General features: G+C 39.2%; 1 protein-coding gene across 11 annotated transcripts in view; it reads left to right on the top strand.

Annotated features, from left to right (window-relative positions):
• The window catches only part of ptprdb (protein tyrosine phosphatase receptor type Db), a 112,454-nt gene that overhangs the window by 18,451 nt on the left and 75,136 nt on the right, over positions 1-18,867 (top strand). For all 11 annotated transcript variants that reach the window (XM_037532593.1, XM_037532597.1, XM_037532589.1 and 8 more), the window contains exons 3-4: positions 5,799-5,870; positions 12,833-12,872. The gene's annotated coding sequence lies outside the window, so the exon portion shown is untranslated. The remainder of the gene's footprint in view (positions 1-5,798; positions 5,871-12,832; positions 12,873-18,867) is intronic.

Genomic DNA, 18,867 nt, shown 5'->3' with positions numbered 1-18,867 from the left:
TTCATGACCTCTTCATCAGTCTTGCCCTTTTGAGAGCATCAAAAAGTTCTGATACTTAATATAATGTCATTATCTATTGTAAGTCATCTTCTTTGGCACTTTAAATAAAAGGTATTCTAAGTTGTGTGTTAGTTTAATTCTATATTTCTCTTTAGTGTTGTAAAGCATTCTCTATTGTTTTAGAGCAGCTTTTTCCATTATACTTCCTACTTAATGAGTTAAAATCATAATTCATAATACAAATGTTTTTTTTTCTGGAAATCAATGACTTTTTCAGTTTCTGAAGCTTTTAAACTGAAAGCAATGTTATGCAGTGCAATGCAAAATTGTTAAGTTTAGTGGCTAGAGCTAGTTTTAGCTCTGCTATTTCAGTAATTATTTAGACAGACAGAACAAACTTCATTGAACCCAAAGGGACATTGCAGTGTTTCAGTAGCAAGACATATAATGGCACATAAACTTACATATACTCTGCAGAAAAATAGAAAATAGAAATAAATCTAGACATAAGTTAAAGCACAAGAGAAATAAAAGTATATCTATTTACATATTTACATGGCAGATGAGACAGATTTGTTGTACTTACATGAGAGCAGGCAGAGTGGTATGAGGTAAACTAAACGCACATATTATAGACATAACTAAGACATAACTAACTCTGAGTTGCATCAATATTATAGTGTAAAGTGCATAGTGAAAGTGTCATTACAGTAATTGCTGTGATATATTGCACAATGTGTATTAATCGGAGAGGATTTACAGTGATGTTGTTCAGCACAGTTTAGACAGCAGAAGATCAGTACCATCTCTATTTACACAGTTTTGCTCATGTTTACGATCTTCTCTATCCAAAGAAACTCCAAAACAGTAAATTTACAGGACAAGGCAAAGCGCTGCTCAACTTTCAGTGTAAGTTAATGTAAAGAGATTTTATTCCGAATGACTCTGGAGCATTCTACTGGTCAATTCATCATGATATTTTCACACAATAAAGCCAGCTGGACAGTTAGAAATAAAGGTACCATGCAGGTACATAATTCGTTCATCAAGGCACAAACAATGTAAGTGTACCCTCAAAGGTGCAACAGTGGTTTTAAGGTCAAACTGTGTACCTTAAATAAGTTTTTCCTAGTGGAAAAGTAGATATTTGTATATTTTTATAAACTAATGTTTTAAAACAGAACAGTAAAATAAAAAGCCTGGAGGCGAGGCGGGGTGTGTGGAGTCAGTACAACTTAGAAAATACAATTTCAGTGAATTATGGTACAATTATGTTCCCTGACTAAAGGTACTGAGATGTACCCCTGTGGGTACCAGCACAGTGACAAAAAGGGTACTGCCCCAGTAACAGTGTCCTACCTTTTTTTCTGAGAGTGTGCTTTGTTCAAGAGATGAATCAAAAATTAAACAAAAATGGAGAAACAGTTTTCTTTCTTAGTGGCAATATGATACCAAACTTTGCTACCAAACAATGGAAGTAACTTAACATGAGCATGTTACTAAGATGAATGAGAATTCAGAGACATTGCAGCTCTCACTAGGCTACTACTACAGGTGCTGAGGGTATGGTAGCAGCCCCAGATTTTAGGATTGTTTAACTGCTGCTACTACAAATAAAGAAGACCTGAACTTTAAAATACAATCCTGTTTCCAAAAAAGTTGGGAAGCTGCACAATGTAATAATTTGCAAATCATTTCAGCCCTATATTTAATTTAAAATAGTGCAAAGACAACATATCAAATGTTGAAACTGAGAAAAAATGTATGTCCATTTTTAATTTGGTGCCAGGAACATTTTTCAAAGAAGTTGGGCAACAAAAGAAAGCAAAGCTGTGTAATGCTAAAACAACACATTTTGGAACATCTCACAACTATATAGAAGTGTGAATGATGAAGGGTTCACCATTCTGTGATAGACTGTGCAGGCAAATAGTGCAACAATTCAAGAATTCAACCGTAGATATTTATATCTCTGTATGCAAGAGACAAGGCTGAAAATTAATATTGGCCAGCTGTGATTTTTGGACTTTCAGCACTGGATTAAAAACAGTGAAATCACTGCATTGGCTCAGGAACACTTCTAAAAACACTGTCACTGCATCCATAAATGCAAGTTAAATCTCTACCATGCAAATAAGAAACCGTATATAAACAGGATCCAGAAACTCTGTCAGCGGTCATAAGGAAGGATACACCCTGGACAGGTCGCCAGTCCATCGCAGGGCAGACAAACACTCACACACAGGGGCAATTTAGCATATCCAATCAGCCTGCATGCATGTCTTTGGGAGGAAACCCACGGGGAGAACATGCAAACTCCACACAGAGAGGACCCCGGTCACCCGGCCAGGGAATTGAACCCAGGCCCTCCTCGCTGTGAGGCGACAGCTGTGCCACTGTGCTGCCTGTGGCATGCTGATTTAAAACTTTAAATTCTTTTTGGAAATCATGGACGCCACTTCCTCTGGGCTAAAGAGGAGAGGGACCATCCGGCTTGTTATCACAGTTCAAAAGCCAGCATCTGTGATGGTTTGGTGGTACATTAGTGTTTATGGCATGGGTGACTTGTATATCTGTGAAGGGACCATTCTTGTTGATTGATATATACAGGCTTTAGAGCAACAAATGCTGCCATCCAGATGATGTCTGGCATTGCTTATTCCAGCAAGACAATGCTAAACCACTTTCTGCACATATTATAACAGCATAGCTACATAATAAGAGTCCAAATGCTAAACTGGCCTGCCTGCAGTCCAGACCAGTCACCCACTGATAACATTTGGCAAATTATGAAATTAAAAATATGACAAAGGAGACCCCGAACTGTTGAGCAGCTGAAACAGCTGGAATTGGTCTCCTCTGTTCCCAAACACTTACAGAGTGATGTTAAAAGAAGAAGTGATGCAACACAGTGGTAACATGCCCCATCCTGTTTTTTTTTTTTTTTTTTTTTTTTTTTTTGCTGGCAGCAAATTCAGAATGGGCATATATATATATATATTTTTAATGGTCTGTATATTGTCATCTCTCACCACATTATAGCACATTTTGGCATGTTTTGTTTGATGGAAATTACCAAAAAATTCAAATGAAAACATCATTTCACTTTGAATGACATCCACATACTGCTTAAAATTTCAGCAAAGCCAACTTAAAAAAACTTCCTGCATCCCTGTGTACTAAAATTGTAGCTGCCATTATTTATCTGTTCTTGATCTGTTCTTACACACTCACATGATGGCCCATCACTGAGAAGACAAAATCTTTGTGAAGAAGATTTTAAGATTCCACTGGTTAGCTCTAGTGTTAGTTAGCCCATTGGCTCATCCAAAGGGACAGATACTAACGATTTCAGCTATTTTCAAATAATATACTTTAAATATGTTTTTAAATGTAGCCTGTTGCATTTTCACTGGGGCTACAGTATGTTTTTCTATTGCTGCAGTTTACCAAATGTTCATTCCGTATCTGTTCCTTATCAGTTTCTCGATTAAAGACCAAAAAGAACAAATCCTGATGGAGCAACCGTTTCCGGAATGTTTTTTTATAATAACTAACATCAAAGCAAAAAGAAAGGAAGAATTGCAATTTGTTTCAGTCATTTTATGCTATTTTTTGTTAAATAAACGCTGAAATATTTTTTCTAAGCAGCAACAGACAACAAAAGTCAAAGGCTTCACATTCAATTGTGGCAACATCAGCAAAACATTTCTGCACACTATATTCACATCTAATTTGTAATTATGGTGAAGAACAATATTCTTTTACTTGTCAGTTCTGTGTATTAGTTATGATGCTTTAAGATCTTTGCAGACGTTTTGTAAGTCGTACATTACTAAAAACAAAATTCCTCAAGAGAAAAAGAAATGACTGAAGTGTATACCTGAAAGAACATTACTGTATATGGATAGTCCTAACTTTCAGTTCATCTTATCCAGTCCAATGAGAAATCCAGCTTTGTGAAATAGGCTCAGAACACTTAAGTACACTTGTCTGCTGAAATGTCAACCTGAATCTCGTGAGGCTTCACTCCATTTTGCTCTACAGATTCAGTCTGGCATTAGTCTAATAGCAGGCCATTTCTGTGGACTACTTTTTTTATTTAGCTGGACCAGTTCAGCTCATTGTGATGAGTTAGAGAGATGGTAGTTGGTTGAAGTTTGAAATGAATGTAATGGAAATGGATGAAGAAACTGTAACACTGACAAAATCACAAGAATTGATGCTGTTATTAAAGGGATCTTCTGCATATGAACAATTGCCATGGATGTGTTTCCCTGTACTGGACTCTGCTATAACAGAAGCCAGGGCAGTTTCTCAGTTCTGTCACAGAATGCCTTTTTGTAGCACACTGTCAAGAATTTGTCAGTTAAAAGTCCAAGTAAGTTAAAGCTGCACTATGTAATTTTTTTTTTTTTAATTGAAAGAGGTCGCCCTGCAAAGCCTGAAAAATCAGAAGTGTCGGGTCTGATTAGGCCAGAGTTTTCCAGACCAGATAATATGTCCGCATTAATAATTAATTCATTAACACAAGCTCAGAAAGAAGGTCTGGCTAGATGTTTAAGATGCTGGTAATAGTAGATAACATACTTACATCCTCGGAAGACACATCCTGTACAGAGTTTTGACTGAATTCTCTTCGAACACTCTTTCACCGCACTCGCAATCATAAGGTTCATCTGCTCAGAAAAGGGTCCAAAGCACTGCACATTACAAAAGGTTCTTCTGCACATTGTGTGTAATTACAAATTTCCACCAGAGAGGTCTCCAAATCCCCAGATTAGCCAAGTTTTGATTAGCTCAGTATTATTAAGCGTTCCTTGTCCGTATTATTCTCATGTATGAACTTTTCTTCTGTTTTTGACTCACTTTGTTTAGCGGTTTTGTATCCTTGCTTGTTTATCTACTTCATCTTTTGGTATGCCCCCTTACTACTATTTTTTGCTGCTGCTGACTCGGACTGTTTTTGACCACCCCTTTGTGTCTAAGCCCTTTATTAAAACCTCCCTTCATAATCTGCGAGTGTCTGATTTCGGTCCAGTCCTGACAGAAATTATATAAACCTATAAACCTATAATAAATATATTAGAAATAAACCTTCAAAAAAGTATGTTATATTTAAGCATTTTAGACATATTTTGATTATGCTTTATACCTGACAACTCTTTTCTAAGTACAGAGAAATGCACAGAAATTATTACTCAAGTGATAAACGTTACAGCACTGATGCAATTAGGCTGAAAAATATTGGGGTACTTTAGCAGAAAAAAGGAAATAGACAAAAAAGAATATTTGTACTAGAACACAGCATCTTGACAGTTGAGGTGTAAAGTAAGCTTTAATTTTAAAGTCTTTGGAGCTAAATAAAAGAAGCATGTAAGTCACCAAAGCAATAAATGACTCTTTGAACCACGTCTACAGCCACCAGATCAAAATAACACCCCTTAGCACATGCTGAGACGATCAACCTGTACTAATTAAACAAAGAAGCTGCTGGTATTCTCAGAACAGTAGACCGGCCAGCCTCAATATCACTGAATGTCTTTGGGATTACTTCACTCTCAGAAAAAAGGTACTAAACTGTCACCGAGGTGGTCACCTTTTTCTGGCAATGTTGAATGGTTTCTGAATTGCGCAGTACTGTACAAAGCATTTCTAATTAGGTGGCCAGTCAGTGAAAGTACAAAATGTTTCTAATGAAGTGGCCAGCGATTGTTGATCTGTGGATTTATGTGCCCTGATGATGGTGCTGCATAAGAGGGAACGAGTGTGTGTTTAAAACTTTATTTATCTTTCAGGAGAATCCTGCGGAGTCTGTCTTTCATTCGCTCAGCATGAGGCAGCACGTGTTTAGTCACGCTTTGATACAGGTAAGCACCCACACTCTTGCACCACCACACATATATCCAAGTAAAACACACTGAAACATGTAGATCTTTTCTTTTCACACACTTACACAAAATGGGATACATTGTAGAGGGCTGCACAGGCATGAAGTTGATATTTGAAACTGAGTTGACCTGTACCTTCAGCTTTGTGACCCAGCCCAGGTCGACTGGTACCTCTAAATTTGAAACCTGAACCTGACCTGAACCCCTGACTTTGAGACAGAACAGGTGTCACAAGTTTGATGATAATGACTCAAATCAAAGGAAGTGAAATGAAATGAAAACTGTTTCTGATCCTCTGTCCTAGCTAGCTTAACTAGTGGCCTACCGATCCTGTGCTATAGCGGATGGCACCAGCCTGCTAACTACACTTGCGTTGGCTTAAGCCAGCAGGCTTAGCTCAGCTCAGAGCACCACAGGAATTATTTAATTCTGACTGTTACGAGTACAGAGGAAAAAATGACGAAGTCCAAATCAAACCTGTTTTGAAGTATTTTGAGCTATCGCCTGCTAAGCTAAGCTAACACAAGCATAGTTAGCAAGCTGGTGCCACCCACTACAGCACAGGATTGGCTTCAGATGCTTAAAAACACCCGACTAGAGGAAAAGGCCCAGTCCCTTTTCTTCTTTTTACCCCTACCCCTTGTTTTCGAGTGGCATCCTAATCCTAGTGGTTGAAATCTTGCCCTATGAAATGAGACAACCATCACATAAAAAAACAGAACATTGCTTCATTAACATCTTCAGTGACCGCAGAGAAGGGAAAAGGTCAGCAACCTGCTGCTGGGCTTTAGTTACATTTAGGGCATCATATGATTTCAAAGACGAGGCATAAGACAATTATTTATTATCACCCACTCCTAATTATTTGGTGATACGAAGCTAAACCCAGCTATTCTTTTTCAGATTTTTCCCGTTCCACCTTAACTAGTGCAGCAGTTACATTCTGGCGCTTCAGGCATCAACACTGCTGGACTTTTTAAGGTGGAATGGGAAAATCAGCTTGCTAGCTACTGAGACATTAGCATGCTTTAGCGATTTCTTATGCTTGTTACAAATAAAATGACCATAATGCATTGAAATGACATTAAACTATGATAATGCAATAGTTATTGTCATTTTTAACCGAGAAAATACTCACATTTGTGTGTTTCTTTGGTCGCTCGTGCCAGTTTTTCTTGTTTCTCACAACACTCAGTTCTCTGAAAAACCTCCGTTTGGAGGGCCATGTAGCTCTAACACTTCACCCTGCACCTCTATCTCAACAAAAATTGGGACACCTTTCCCCTAAACATGAACGCTCAAAACGGAGGGCCAAGCGCTGAGTGGTAGGGCCGAGGGGTGAAATAGGACTGGGCCAAAGAATCTGAAAATAGGGTCGAGTAAATACTGGATCTGAATGAATGTGTGCAGGCTGTTAGCCACTCTTTTGCAGAGCTATGTCTATACATTGAGGGTAATCTGCACTAATCTAACCCAACTTTTTATATGCAAATGGTTTGACTAGTTGCTTAAACATAGGTAATACTAACATATGAACATATGTACCTGGACAATCCAGGGTAATCATGAACAAGTGGCAACTGTAAAAAAAAAAACCCCAAACTCAACGCTTTGTCAGACTTCGGTGGGGTGACCGACCTCTAATACGCGCCCATGTCCGCAATAACCTCTCTCAAACTTTTTGTCACGCACTTTCAGACTCGCACACAGAGGACAGAAATGTTTCTCTATGCTGAGCTTTACAGAGTCCATACACATGAATACTGTATACGGACGCAAAATCTCTGAGGGTGCGCATGCCTGTGTATGTGCGTGTGCACCCATGAATATGTCTGTGTGTGTGTGAGAGAGAGAGAGAGAGAGAGAGAGAGTTTTATAGAGCATATGCTGATGCATTATTGAAAACTACTCAGAGACGCATCCTGCTCTTTCTGGCACTCTCTAGACGTAAGCCGCTAAAAATATACGTTTACCTCATCTGTTTCTCTCTCTGTTCTGTGTCAGTTTGTCTGTCCACCTCCCTTTTTCCTGTCTGTCTCCTCCCTCTGTACCCTTCTCTTTGTATCTCTCCATGCCCCTTTCTTTAAAAGCCTAGTTTATACAAGAAAGCGACATAGATGGAGCTTCTCTTCCATCATGTTTTGCTTATCTGACTCCGGGAAGACTGCTGTAGTCTCTCGGAAGGACGCCCTCCTGCTCAGAAGATGGTCAGCGCAGCATTGCGGTCACTGTGATCATGGTGACCTTAGTGCCTAATTGCAAACAGGTCTTGTTTCATGCACATATACCACACCAATATATAGAATTAGTTCAGTTTACTGAGAGTGCTGCTGCCCTCTACTGATCATAAATATTTTAGCACCAAGCTCCTCTGATCAGGCCATTTCTTCAGATAAAGTGGTCTGGAAGCACGGGTTGCCAGTCGTGCTGATTTTCATTCCAACCAGGCAGATGCTCCATTGGAATGAAAACCTGAAGCCATGCCGTCCTTTTCCGGATAAGACCGGAGACCTAGTTGAGAGAAAAATGCATTTAAGTGTACTTTTCAAAAGTGTACACTGCTCAAAAAATAAAGGGAACACTCAAATAACACAACCTAGATCTGAATGAATGAAATATTCTCATTGAATACTGTACAAAGTTGAATGTGCTGACAACAAAATCACACAAAAATCATCAATGGAAATAAAATGTATTAACCAATGGAAGCCTGGATTTGGAGTCACACACAAAATTAAAGTGGAAAAACACAGTACAGGCTGATCCAACTTTGTTGTAATGTCCTTAAAACAAGTCAAAATGAGGCTCAGAGGCGTTGGTGGATGGAGCGAGACATGATGTCCCAGATGTGCTCAATCGGATTCAGGTCTGGGGAACGGGCGGGCCAGTCCATAGCTTCAATGCATTCATCTTGCAGGAACTGCTGACACACTCCAGCCACATGAGGTCTAGCATTTTCCTTCATTAGGAGGAACCCAGGGCCAACCGCATCAGCATATGGTCTCACATAGGGGTCTGAGGATCTCATCTCGGTACCTAATGGCAGTCAGGCTACCTCTGACGAGCACATGGAGGGCTGTGCGGCCCTCCAAAGAAATGCCACCCCACACCATTACTGACCCACTGCCAAACCGGTCATGCTGAAGGATGTTGCAGGCAGCAGATCGCTCTCCACGGCATCTCCAGACTCTGTCACGTCTGTCACATGTGCTCAGTGTGAACCTGCTTTCATCTGTGAAGAGCTCAGGGCGCCAGTGGTGAATTTGCCAATCCTGGTGTTCTCTGGCAAATGCCAAGGGTCCTGCACGGTGTTGGGCTGTGAGCACAACCCCCATCTGTGGACGTCGGGCCCTCATACCATCCTCATGGAGTCGGTTTCTAACCGTTTGTGCAGACACATGCACATTTGTGGCCTGCTGGAGGTCATTTTGCAGGGCTCTGGCAGTGCTCCTCCTGTTCCTCCTTGCACAAAGGCGGAGGTAGCAGTCCTGCTGCTGGGTTGTTGCCCTCCTACGGCCTCCTCCATGTCTCCTGGTGTACTGGCCTGTCTCCTGGTAGCACCTCCAGCCTCTGGACACTACGCTGACAGACACAGCAAACCTTGCCACAGCTCGCATTGATGTGCCATCCTGGATGAGCTGCACTACCTGAGCTACTTGTGTGGGTTGTAGAGTCCGTCTCATGCTACCACGAGTGTGAAAGCAACACCAACATTCAAAAGTGACCAAAACATCAGCCAGAAAGCAGAAAGGTACTGAGAAGTGGTCTGTGGTCCCCACCTGCAGAACCACTCCTTCGATCGCCAATAATTTCCACCTGTTGTCTGTTCCATTTGCACATTTCCATTTCCAATTTGTGAAATTAATTGTCAATCAGTGTTGCTTCCTAAGTGGACAGTTTGATTTCACAGAAGTTTGATTTACTTGGAGTCATATTGTGTTCCCTTTATTTTTTTGAGCAGTGTATTTAACACAAAAAGTGCATATTTTTCATGTTTTGTGATTTAATCATACTTTAACATGTATTAAATGTGCATTTTAATTGCCATCAAGCTATGAATACCACTCATATGCTTACAGTGTATTTAAATAATAGAAGTACAAGTACATCTTCTATGCCTGCAAGTGGTCCTCTGTTCTGAACTTGTGTTGAAATGAGTTTAACTGAAAAGTCTTAAGTTTATTTTTTCCCAGTATATTAAACTCAAAATAAATAGAAATTGTGCACTAAAAGTTGCAGAAAGTCTGTAAAATATAGATTGTAAACTGAAGCAAAATTCAGAAGGGGGCTTCTTACCGCAGGTAGGGGGTTATCTTGTCCCAAAATGTTCCTTTTAAAGATGTTCTTTTTTGTGATCTAAAACAAATCTGGCTGCAGTTCCAGCTTATTTCCTCTAACTGTATGTAGGTGTGTGCATCATCATCGTGTTTATAATGAAGTCATGTACAAATATGGTTCCGCTTTACAGTAAATGGGCATTGTTCCTATAAGTCTTTCTTTAGGAGGTTTCTGTTAGCCAGCACTAATATCTCCAGTCCTTACTAATACCCTTCTGTTCTCATGTTCTTGTGCTTTTATTCTCACAAGTTTATTTGGAAAGATATTCATACAAGCTAATTTTGCATGTGTTCATTACAAGGAAATTTGGCAAGAAGTTTCTATTCTGTAAGTGCAAGATAGCTCATGTTCTTGGGACTGAGGCACACCCACTGTTTTAACTCAGGAGTCATCAATATTGCTCCTGCACCCTCCTTTAGGATACCTAATATAGCTAACCGGGGTCTTTGCACACTAAACCAAGTGTGTTAAGCCCAGCTGATGCTCAAATGAGGAGAATACAGTGTGGTTTAAGAACCTTGTAGTCTAAAGTTTAACCCCTTCAATGGCCAGGGCCCACCACCAGGCCCATAGCATTATTGTACGTTTCTATAACCTAAGAATAGCTCCACCACTTTGCATTGAAGTCCCTGTATTTACTGGATAATAAGTCAGTATGCAATAATCCTGAGATATTAAGAGGTTAAAAAAGTACACTGAAATGATGGTTGTAGAATTTTTCTCCTCACTATAGTCATGGCGAGTCTCTGTCCACTAACTTAAATCTCAATCTATCATACGGTGCTACCAAGCTGGGAGGGTCAAGGGCAGCAGAGCAGCACTCATGTGCCGCATACTGACTTTTTTTCCACCAGGCTGTTTCTGTATACTCTGTATACTCATGAAGCACAATGTGATTACTCAATTCTATGATTTATAAACCATTTTGATGGGTTTCTATGGACAACTGTATTTCACAGACATGCTGAAATGCTTTGAGGCACAAATAGCCACGTTGTGATTGAAAACTCATGTAAATATTGGCATGTCATGCTGAACTAACCTTAGCCAACCTGTGAAACCAGCAGCTAAGTAAACTACTATTTTGTTCGGCTGAAATGTTTTGAAATGTTAATAACAAGAGGGCTTTTAGTGACCACAGTTATCAGCCTTTTTGAAAAGGGGTTTTTATGTTGTGTGGATGGAAGACAGAGGGAAGGATGGAAAAGGTGTTTATTTGAGCTCACTGATCTCTGACACACTGTCACGGCAGTGCTAACCTAAAGTACACCAGTGGTGTACAGTGAACTGTATACATAGCAACCGAATACAATTAGAGTATTTTAATTTCATTGGTTAAAAAAAACATTGACATTAAAACATCTCATCTCTCTGAGAATACTGACTGCCCAATTCTATGCCAGCTAGCAGGCGTCCACATTGGCTAGTATCTTTCTGAGTGTTGGGGAGGCCAATTACGCTGTCTTGTGATCCTCGCCATGGACAGTTGTGGCATCACTGGGGACTGAACTGAACGGCTGCACTGTCCAAAGTGTGACCCATGTGTGAAAGTTGAGGACGCCAGAAAGTTACCCTAACCCCACCAACTCACCCAATGAGAGAGAAAAGCATATTTTTACACGAAATCAAACACATTTATATTTATTTAAACACTTATATTAAATTCTTACTTTCTGCTTCAAATTTTGTATGTGTTTTATTAAGAAAAATTAGCATAATGTGACTTTGATATATATTTATTTGTAGACTGTTTTGTCATTTTGGCCATAAGCCCACCACAAATACTGCAGAAAAACACGCTTAGATGACTGGGCCCCCTTTAGAAGGAGAATGATGGTTTCACGTCATGTCTGAACTTTAAAATCACTCCATTATTCCAGTTTGGTGTTATTCTTTTCCATTTCCATCAATGCCACTCATTAAAGTGGTTACCCCTCATAAACTGTAAGCATGATGTATTGTTCATTGGTAGATCTAAGATATTGTGTAAAACTGTGGCCTTAAAAGGAACCTGTTCAGCTTTTAAAACTCCAAACTCCAGCATTCATTTTCCTAAAACTAGTGGCTAGTATAGTGTCAGTGTGAAACACTGCTGAACTACATGCGGCAGGCTGGGGTTGAGTTCCCCATCTAGACAAGGACACAATGCTACTCCAATAAGAGTCCTTGGGGAAGATTTGACAGCCTCTGTAATGAAATTGTGCATGGATACAAATGCCCAAATGTAAAATGCAGTTTGCATGGTTGGTGTAGCATGCTTGGTAACAAAGCCCTCCCAGACCAAGGTTTCATTGTCTGCCTGGGCGAGCACGCCATGCTATACCAAAAACCCTGGGCAAGACTGCTGAGACTGCCTGCCTCTGCAACCCCATTAAGAAAAAAATGTATCACTCTGGATAAGAGCATTAGCTAGATGCTATAAATGTAAAACTAGCATCATCACTGAAATTGCTTTTAAAAGTATCCTAAAACTGTCTTATCAGACTGGACTCTGCTGGACTCTGGATGAGATTGGGATTGATCTCTGCGGAAAGATCAGTCTCCAGGAGTGAGGCTGATGACTGCTGAACTGTTGCTAATGATACTTTTTGTCCCCCCCTCAGCTTCTGTAACTCAGAGACGCAGCATGTGCCCCATCAAAAGGTGAGAACCAGAGATGACCACACACTCAGACCAAGGCACCCTGACACACACATTGCTTTCAAATTTGAATTCTGCCTCATCAGTAGTGTGATGTTTTAAAAGTTGGGAAAGTTAATATTTCTTTTACATGCAAACCTTCACCTTTCTTCCACAAATGACAATCTGAACTTTCCAGTGCCTGTTGTTCTAACTAACTATAGGCAGGGTTTAATTGTAACATTGCTAAAACATTCTGGCAAATCAATGCAATATCCAATTATTTCAATGCAATTCTGTGTTGTCTGCTGAGCTTTCCTAAACAAATATATTATTCAAAACAATTAGAATTAGTGAGGAGAGGCAGTGCTGAATATGGCAAACTTGTTTTTGATCACAGCAGAACAGCAAAGATCAGCACAATGAAGCTGAAACACGCTTTATTTATATGACATCTATAGAATGTTTTGATGCATCTTTGCATAAAACTTTACTTTATAAAGGAGAATGTGGGATACTCTGTATTTTAGCCTGACTAGCTCTCACTGTCAGCTGTTTATAAGCTTCAACCACCACAAGTGTGATTAAAATAATACAGGTGTGAATCCTGTGCTGTCTACACACCGCTGAACACTTCTGATAGCAAAAAGTTACTTTTAGGGTACAAATACTAATCTTGAGAACTGTCAGAGAAAAATTGCAGATGATACTGCTATGAAAATGCAAGAACAGGACTAAAAGCGTATTCTACTTTAACCTGTTTAAGTACATAAAATATCCTGTTACACTTCATTTTACACTCCTTAAGCTCTAGAAGGTACAGACTCCAGTACTAGATAGTTACTTCAGGTTGCATGATGGTTAGTTCTGAGACAGTCAAGGTAAATTATGTTGAAATGCAAATTATTTTCTCATTATTAAGAATAAACCCAAAGAAATCTCCATCTCCGAGGTAAAGAAATCTATCTCTCCATTTGTCCTAATCCCCCAACACTGTTGTCAATGATCATTTCCTGTTTTTTCCTGAGGTTGCACACATGTAAAATCCATTTGTCATCCATCAAGATGGGTAAAACCTCAGAGCTGTCAACTTAAGTGAGATATAATGTTGTGGACAGATTAGGAAATGGTTACAAACAAATGAACAGCATGAAAGCATTGAAGATTTGCAAGGAAAAGGATGGATGATCGTACTGCCACCACAAACAGTGAGGAGGATGGTAAGAGAGACAAAAGAGGAAACCAAAGAGCTGCACCCTTCAGTTGAATCTTGGAGTTTGTACATTACACTTACTCAGTTAACAGCCATAACCTATTGGGTATTTCAGTGTAATTTTGTTAGACTGTCTCAGAGCTTTACATCATGTTACCCAAATTAATTGTCTAGTACTTTAGAGTTTGTACCTCACACTTACCTGGTCAGTAAGTTCAGCATCAGCACTGCTTTGTTGTTGCTCACAAACATTTTCAACTTCTTTTTTTAGACCAAAAAGGTCCCAAAAACTTACCAATACAGCATAACAAACTTTCATTCCTATGCTGACAGATGCTGGTTGTATTAAGATGTTCCACTGCATCACTGTTATTATTTCCGTATCTATTCTATTCTAGGAGTCTTGGTTGCTCTACCCACCTCAATTTTATTCTACTCTCTTAAAAATAAAGATTCCTAAATGGTTATTGTCTATGATGTATGTTTTTTACCGTTTGATATGAAACCTTTAAATTTTGGAAGTTCTTTAAAGTTCTTTCGATTGGAAGTCTCTTAGGAAACCGAAAGTATGTGATTGATTATAGAATTCAGGTGTTTCAGACACACTCATTGCTAACATGTTAAAGTTTGGTAGAGGTGGGATAATAGTCTGGGGCTGTTTTTCAGGGTTTGGGCCTCTTAGTTCGAGTGAAGGATAATGTTAATACTACAGCATACAGACACATTTTAGTCCATTGTATGCTTCCAACTTAGTGGCAACAGTTTGGGAGGATTTTTTCCTGGTGCAGCATGACTGTGGCCCTGTGTTCATAGTGAGATCCATAAATATGAATTTAGTATAGAGAAACTCCAGTAGCTCAGATATCGCAAGCCAGGCCTCACAAATGCTATTTTGAAACAAATTCCCACAGACACACTCCAAAATCTTGAGGAAAGCATTCCCAGAGGAGTGGAAGCTGCTATAGCTACAAAGGGACAGGGGACAACTCCATATTAATGCACATGGGATGTCCAACAAGCCCATATAGGTGTGATGGTCATGTGTCCACATAATTTTGGCCATGTAGTGTACTTTTTAGCAGAGTTATCTTTTGCCCCTAATACTAATACAGTATATCTGATACAAGAAAGTAGGTGCCCAGGACCAGAGTTGGTGACCTTATGCTTATTATTATGTACTTAATATTCTTTTTGTTGGGATAAATTAGCCAGTGACCACTTTGTAAACTTTCTTTTTCTCTTTTCCTTTGCCCCAAATCTAAAACTTGCTCAGCAGTGAAGTCCTGAGTGAATTTGGATCTTAAAAGTCTTGCAATGTTTTAAATGGCGTGATTAATATTTAAAGAATTAAAATGTTTTGACAAAAGTTGAAGCAATTTCAGCGTCATGTGGTTTAATGATGAAAAAATAGCAACGTCACACAAAAGAAATAGGTCAGTTATTGTAGAATGTACTGATGCTTTGAAAAAGAAAAGTATGATAGCAAAGAAGCATTGCTGAGTAAAAGGGTTCTTTGTGCGATGCTTTAGAAGAACCACTTTTGGTTCCCTAGAACCTGTTAATGGATACTTCTTTAATGAACCATTTTTGTGAATAAGATGTCTGAAGAACCTTTTTAAAGTTTAAAGAACGTATATAGAAAAGCTCAAGAAAGAACTCTTAAGTAGTTATCATATACATAAACATTTAAAAGGTTCACAAATCTCTCACTTTTTTAAAACCTAGTTCTTTAGACCAAAAAAGGAGAACCAGAAGTGAGCATCATTATAGCATCATTCAAAGAACCTTTTGTGGAACCAATACATATCAAACCATTTTCATGATTAAAGGGTTCTTTGCATCATAAAAAGGTTCTTCAGATTGATGGGAAATGTGCATGAATGTGCTATAGATGGCTCTGTATGGAACCTTTTTGAAAAGAGCTGTTTTCTGTTTCAGTCAGTGATTGGCTGCTGTGACGTATCTAATACTTTCAGAAGGCCTAGAGTGGTTTCACCTATTGTTAATCAAAGCGTGATTAACTCCTCTGTTAGTTCAGAATTATGTTGATGGTTAGTCCTTCTTTTCAGCTCTTGAAGTCCTAACCAATTGGTTACCTTGTGTTGATGCATCTACCTACACACCATGGATAGAAACAATTTTAAGCTCTGGGTTTTTTAAAAATCTATCCCTTTTGAAACTGAAGGATTGTACACTCCATTCAAGTGAAAAACAGGTTGCAGGTGATAAATGAGATTTTGAAACTAGACATTAGAGACTGGTGAAAGTCATTACATTTCAATTAGGCATTGCAACAAAACAAGAATTTTGGTAGTACGCCTTAGTGTCTGAAGTTCCATTAAGAGTGGCAAAGTAGCTAAACGCTGCTTCTCCATGTTTAGTCTATACCTTCAGCAGGACTTACTGACTAGTTACCAAGGATCTGAGAGTCCTGCTCAGCTCATATCACTATGGTATAGCAGATAAATGTGCTGGTCCTACTCCATTCCAAGAGATTTATACACCTGAGATTCTTCTGTAACATACTGGTAGGAGACCATTACAGTGATTAATCCTACTAGAAATAAAGGCGTGGATGAGTTTCTCCATGTCTGCTTTATTTAGAACATCTCTTATCTTGTTGATCTTGTCTCAAGGCACTTACGAGTGAGTCAATGGGACCATAGTTGTTTGGGGGGAGGGCCGAGTAGATCTGAGTATCTGAGTTGAGTATTGCAGGCAATTACACATGTCCACCAGAGAGGTCTTCAAATCCCCAAAACTTACATGGTGTACTTTTAATATGACTAGGGGCATGAACTAATGAGGTAAAACGATGTTGAGAGACTGAGGAAACACAGGGAAAAACAAACTACAAGGTCATTCGACGAATCAAAAAAAGATGATGTTGTTTTTCCATTAATTATTTTGATGCTTGTGCTGGCTCTGGAAATGTTTCGCTCTGGTCACTATAATTATCTAAACAAGTAGTCAGGGTGAAGAGTCTTAAGCATGTGTGCCTAACATAATTAATACAACAGATTATGATTAGCGTAGCTGAACATCAGCATGAGCTCGGCCAGAGGCTGGAGGCTTACAACAAAAAAACCTTTAAACAACACATAGCATACACACACACTCTCTCTGTTGTGACTAAAACCCTTGTATATGTGTGTGTGTGTGTGTGTGTGTGTGAGACTGTGCTGAAAGAGGTTTTCAGTAGAGCTGTTTTAGATGCTGGAGGCATTCTCATCAACTAGTCATGAACCTGACAACAGCACCTCTGTATGTATGTGTGTGGGTGTGGGTGTGGGTGGGGAAAGTAGTGAGGGTGTGCTAATGACTTTAGCTTCTTCTTCTGTGTCACATACTGAACCTAACAAGACATCAGCAATTGATTTTATATATATATATATATATATATATATATATATATATATATATATATATATATATGTAAATCAGTTGCTGACGTCTAGTTAGGCTAATAAAGAGAGAATTTTTGTTGGCACGCTCAACAGAAGGCCTTTTATTCAGTCTATAACTTCAGTTCAAAAAAGGACCTTGGTCAAGGTAAAATGAAAAAAGGCAGGTGAGCAGAATAGTATCACAACAGCAAGAGAGAGAGCCGCACCAGAGGGCTGTTGGAGCAGATGGTCAGCTTTTCATGCACCCATAGTACCTGGTGCTTTTTTCCCCAGGTTTTTGTGGTCAGCAGTGGCTTAATTCTCTATGAGACACACAGAGATAAAGAAAAGAGGTGGTGAGAAAAGAGGTCTTTAGCCAAGTAAGACTTACCTGCTCCTGTGCACCCTAGCCAGGCAGTTGGCTGTCCATAACAGGTGCTGAAGTGCCTTCTTCGCCTCACCTTCAGTACTGTGAACAGGGCTTATAACTCCTGGGCTGTTGTATTTATGGAAAAATGAACTGTAAAAACATTCCTAATGGTTATTCATTTTTATCTTTTATTTAAAAAATAGATATAATAACATAACTTAAAGGGTCAGTCATGATTTTCTGGCTCAAGCTTTAGCAGAGTTCAGTAACACTAAGATTGATAACTGATCATCACAGTGATTTATCAGTCTACTCAGGCTTTAGCAGAGCTCAGTAACACTGAGATTAATAACTGATCATCACATTGATTTATTAGTCTACTCAGGCTTTAGCAGAGCTCAGTAACACTGAGATTAATAACTGATCATATTGATTTATCAGTCTACTCAGGCTTTAGCAGAGCTCAGTAACACTGAGATTAATAACTGATCATCACATTGATTTATCAGTCCACTCAGGCTTTAGCAGAGCTCAGTAACACTGAGATTAATAACTGATCATCACATTGATTTATCAGTCCACTCAGGCTTTAGCAGAGCTCAGTAACACTGAGATTAATAACTCATCACATTGATTTATCAGTCTACTCAGGCTTTAGCAGAGCTCAGTAACACTGAGATTAATAACTGATCATCACATTGATTTATCAGTCCACTCAGGCTTTAGCAGAGCTCAGTAACACTGAGATTAATAACTGATCATCACATTGATTTATCAGTCCACTCAGGCTTTAGCAGAGCTCAGTAACACTGAGATTAATAACTCATCACATTGATTTATCAGTCCACTCAGGCTTTAGCAGAGCTCAGTAACACTGAAATTAAAAACTGATCATCGCAGTGATTTATCAGTCCACTCATGCTTTAGCAGAGCTCAGTAACACTGAGATTAGTAACTGATCATCGCAATGATTTATCAGTCCACTTAGGCTTTAGCAGAGCTAAATATAAAATTTGGTTTTGACAGTGATGACTAGGTATAACTCTGGCC

This window comes from Pygocentrus nattereri, chromosome 22 (genome assembly GCF_015220715.1).
Source record: "Pygocentrus nattereri isolate fPygNat1 chromosome 22, fPygNat1.pri, whole genome shotgun sequence".
In the NCBI taxonomy this organism is placed as follows: Eukaryota; Metazoa; Chordata; class Actinopteri; order Characiformes; family Serrasalmidae; genus Pygocentrus; species Pygocentrus nattereri.
The sequence above is the reverse complement of the archived record's forward strand: the minus strand, read 5'-3'. Positions and strand labels throughout refer to the sequence as shown.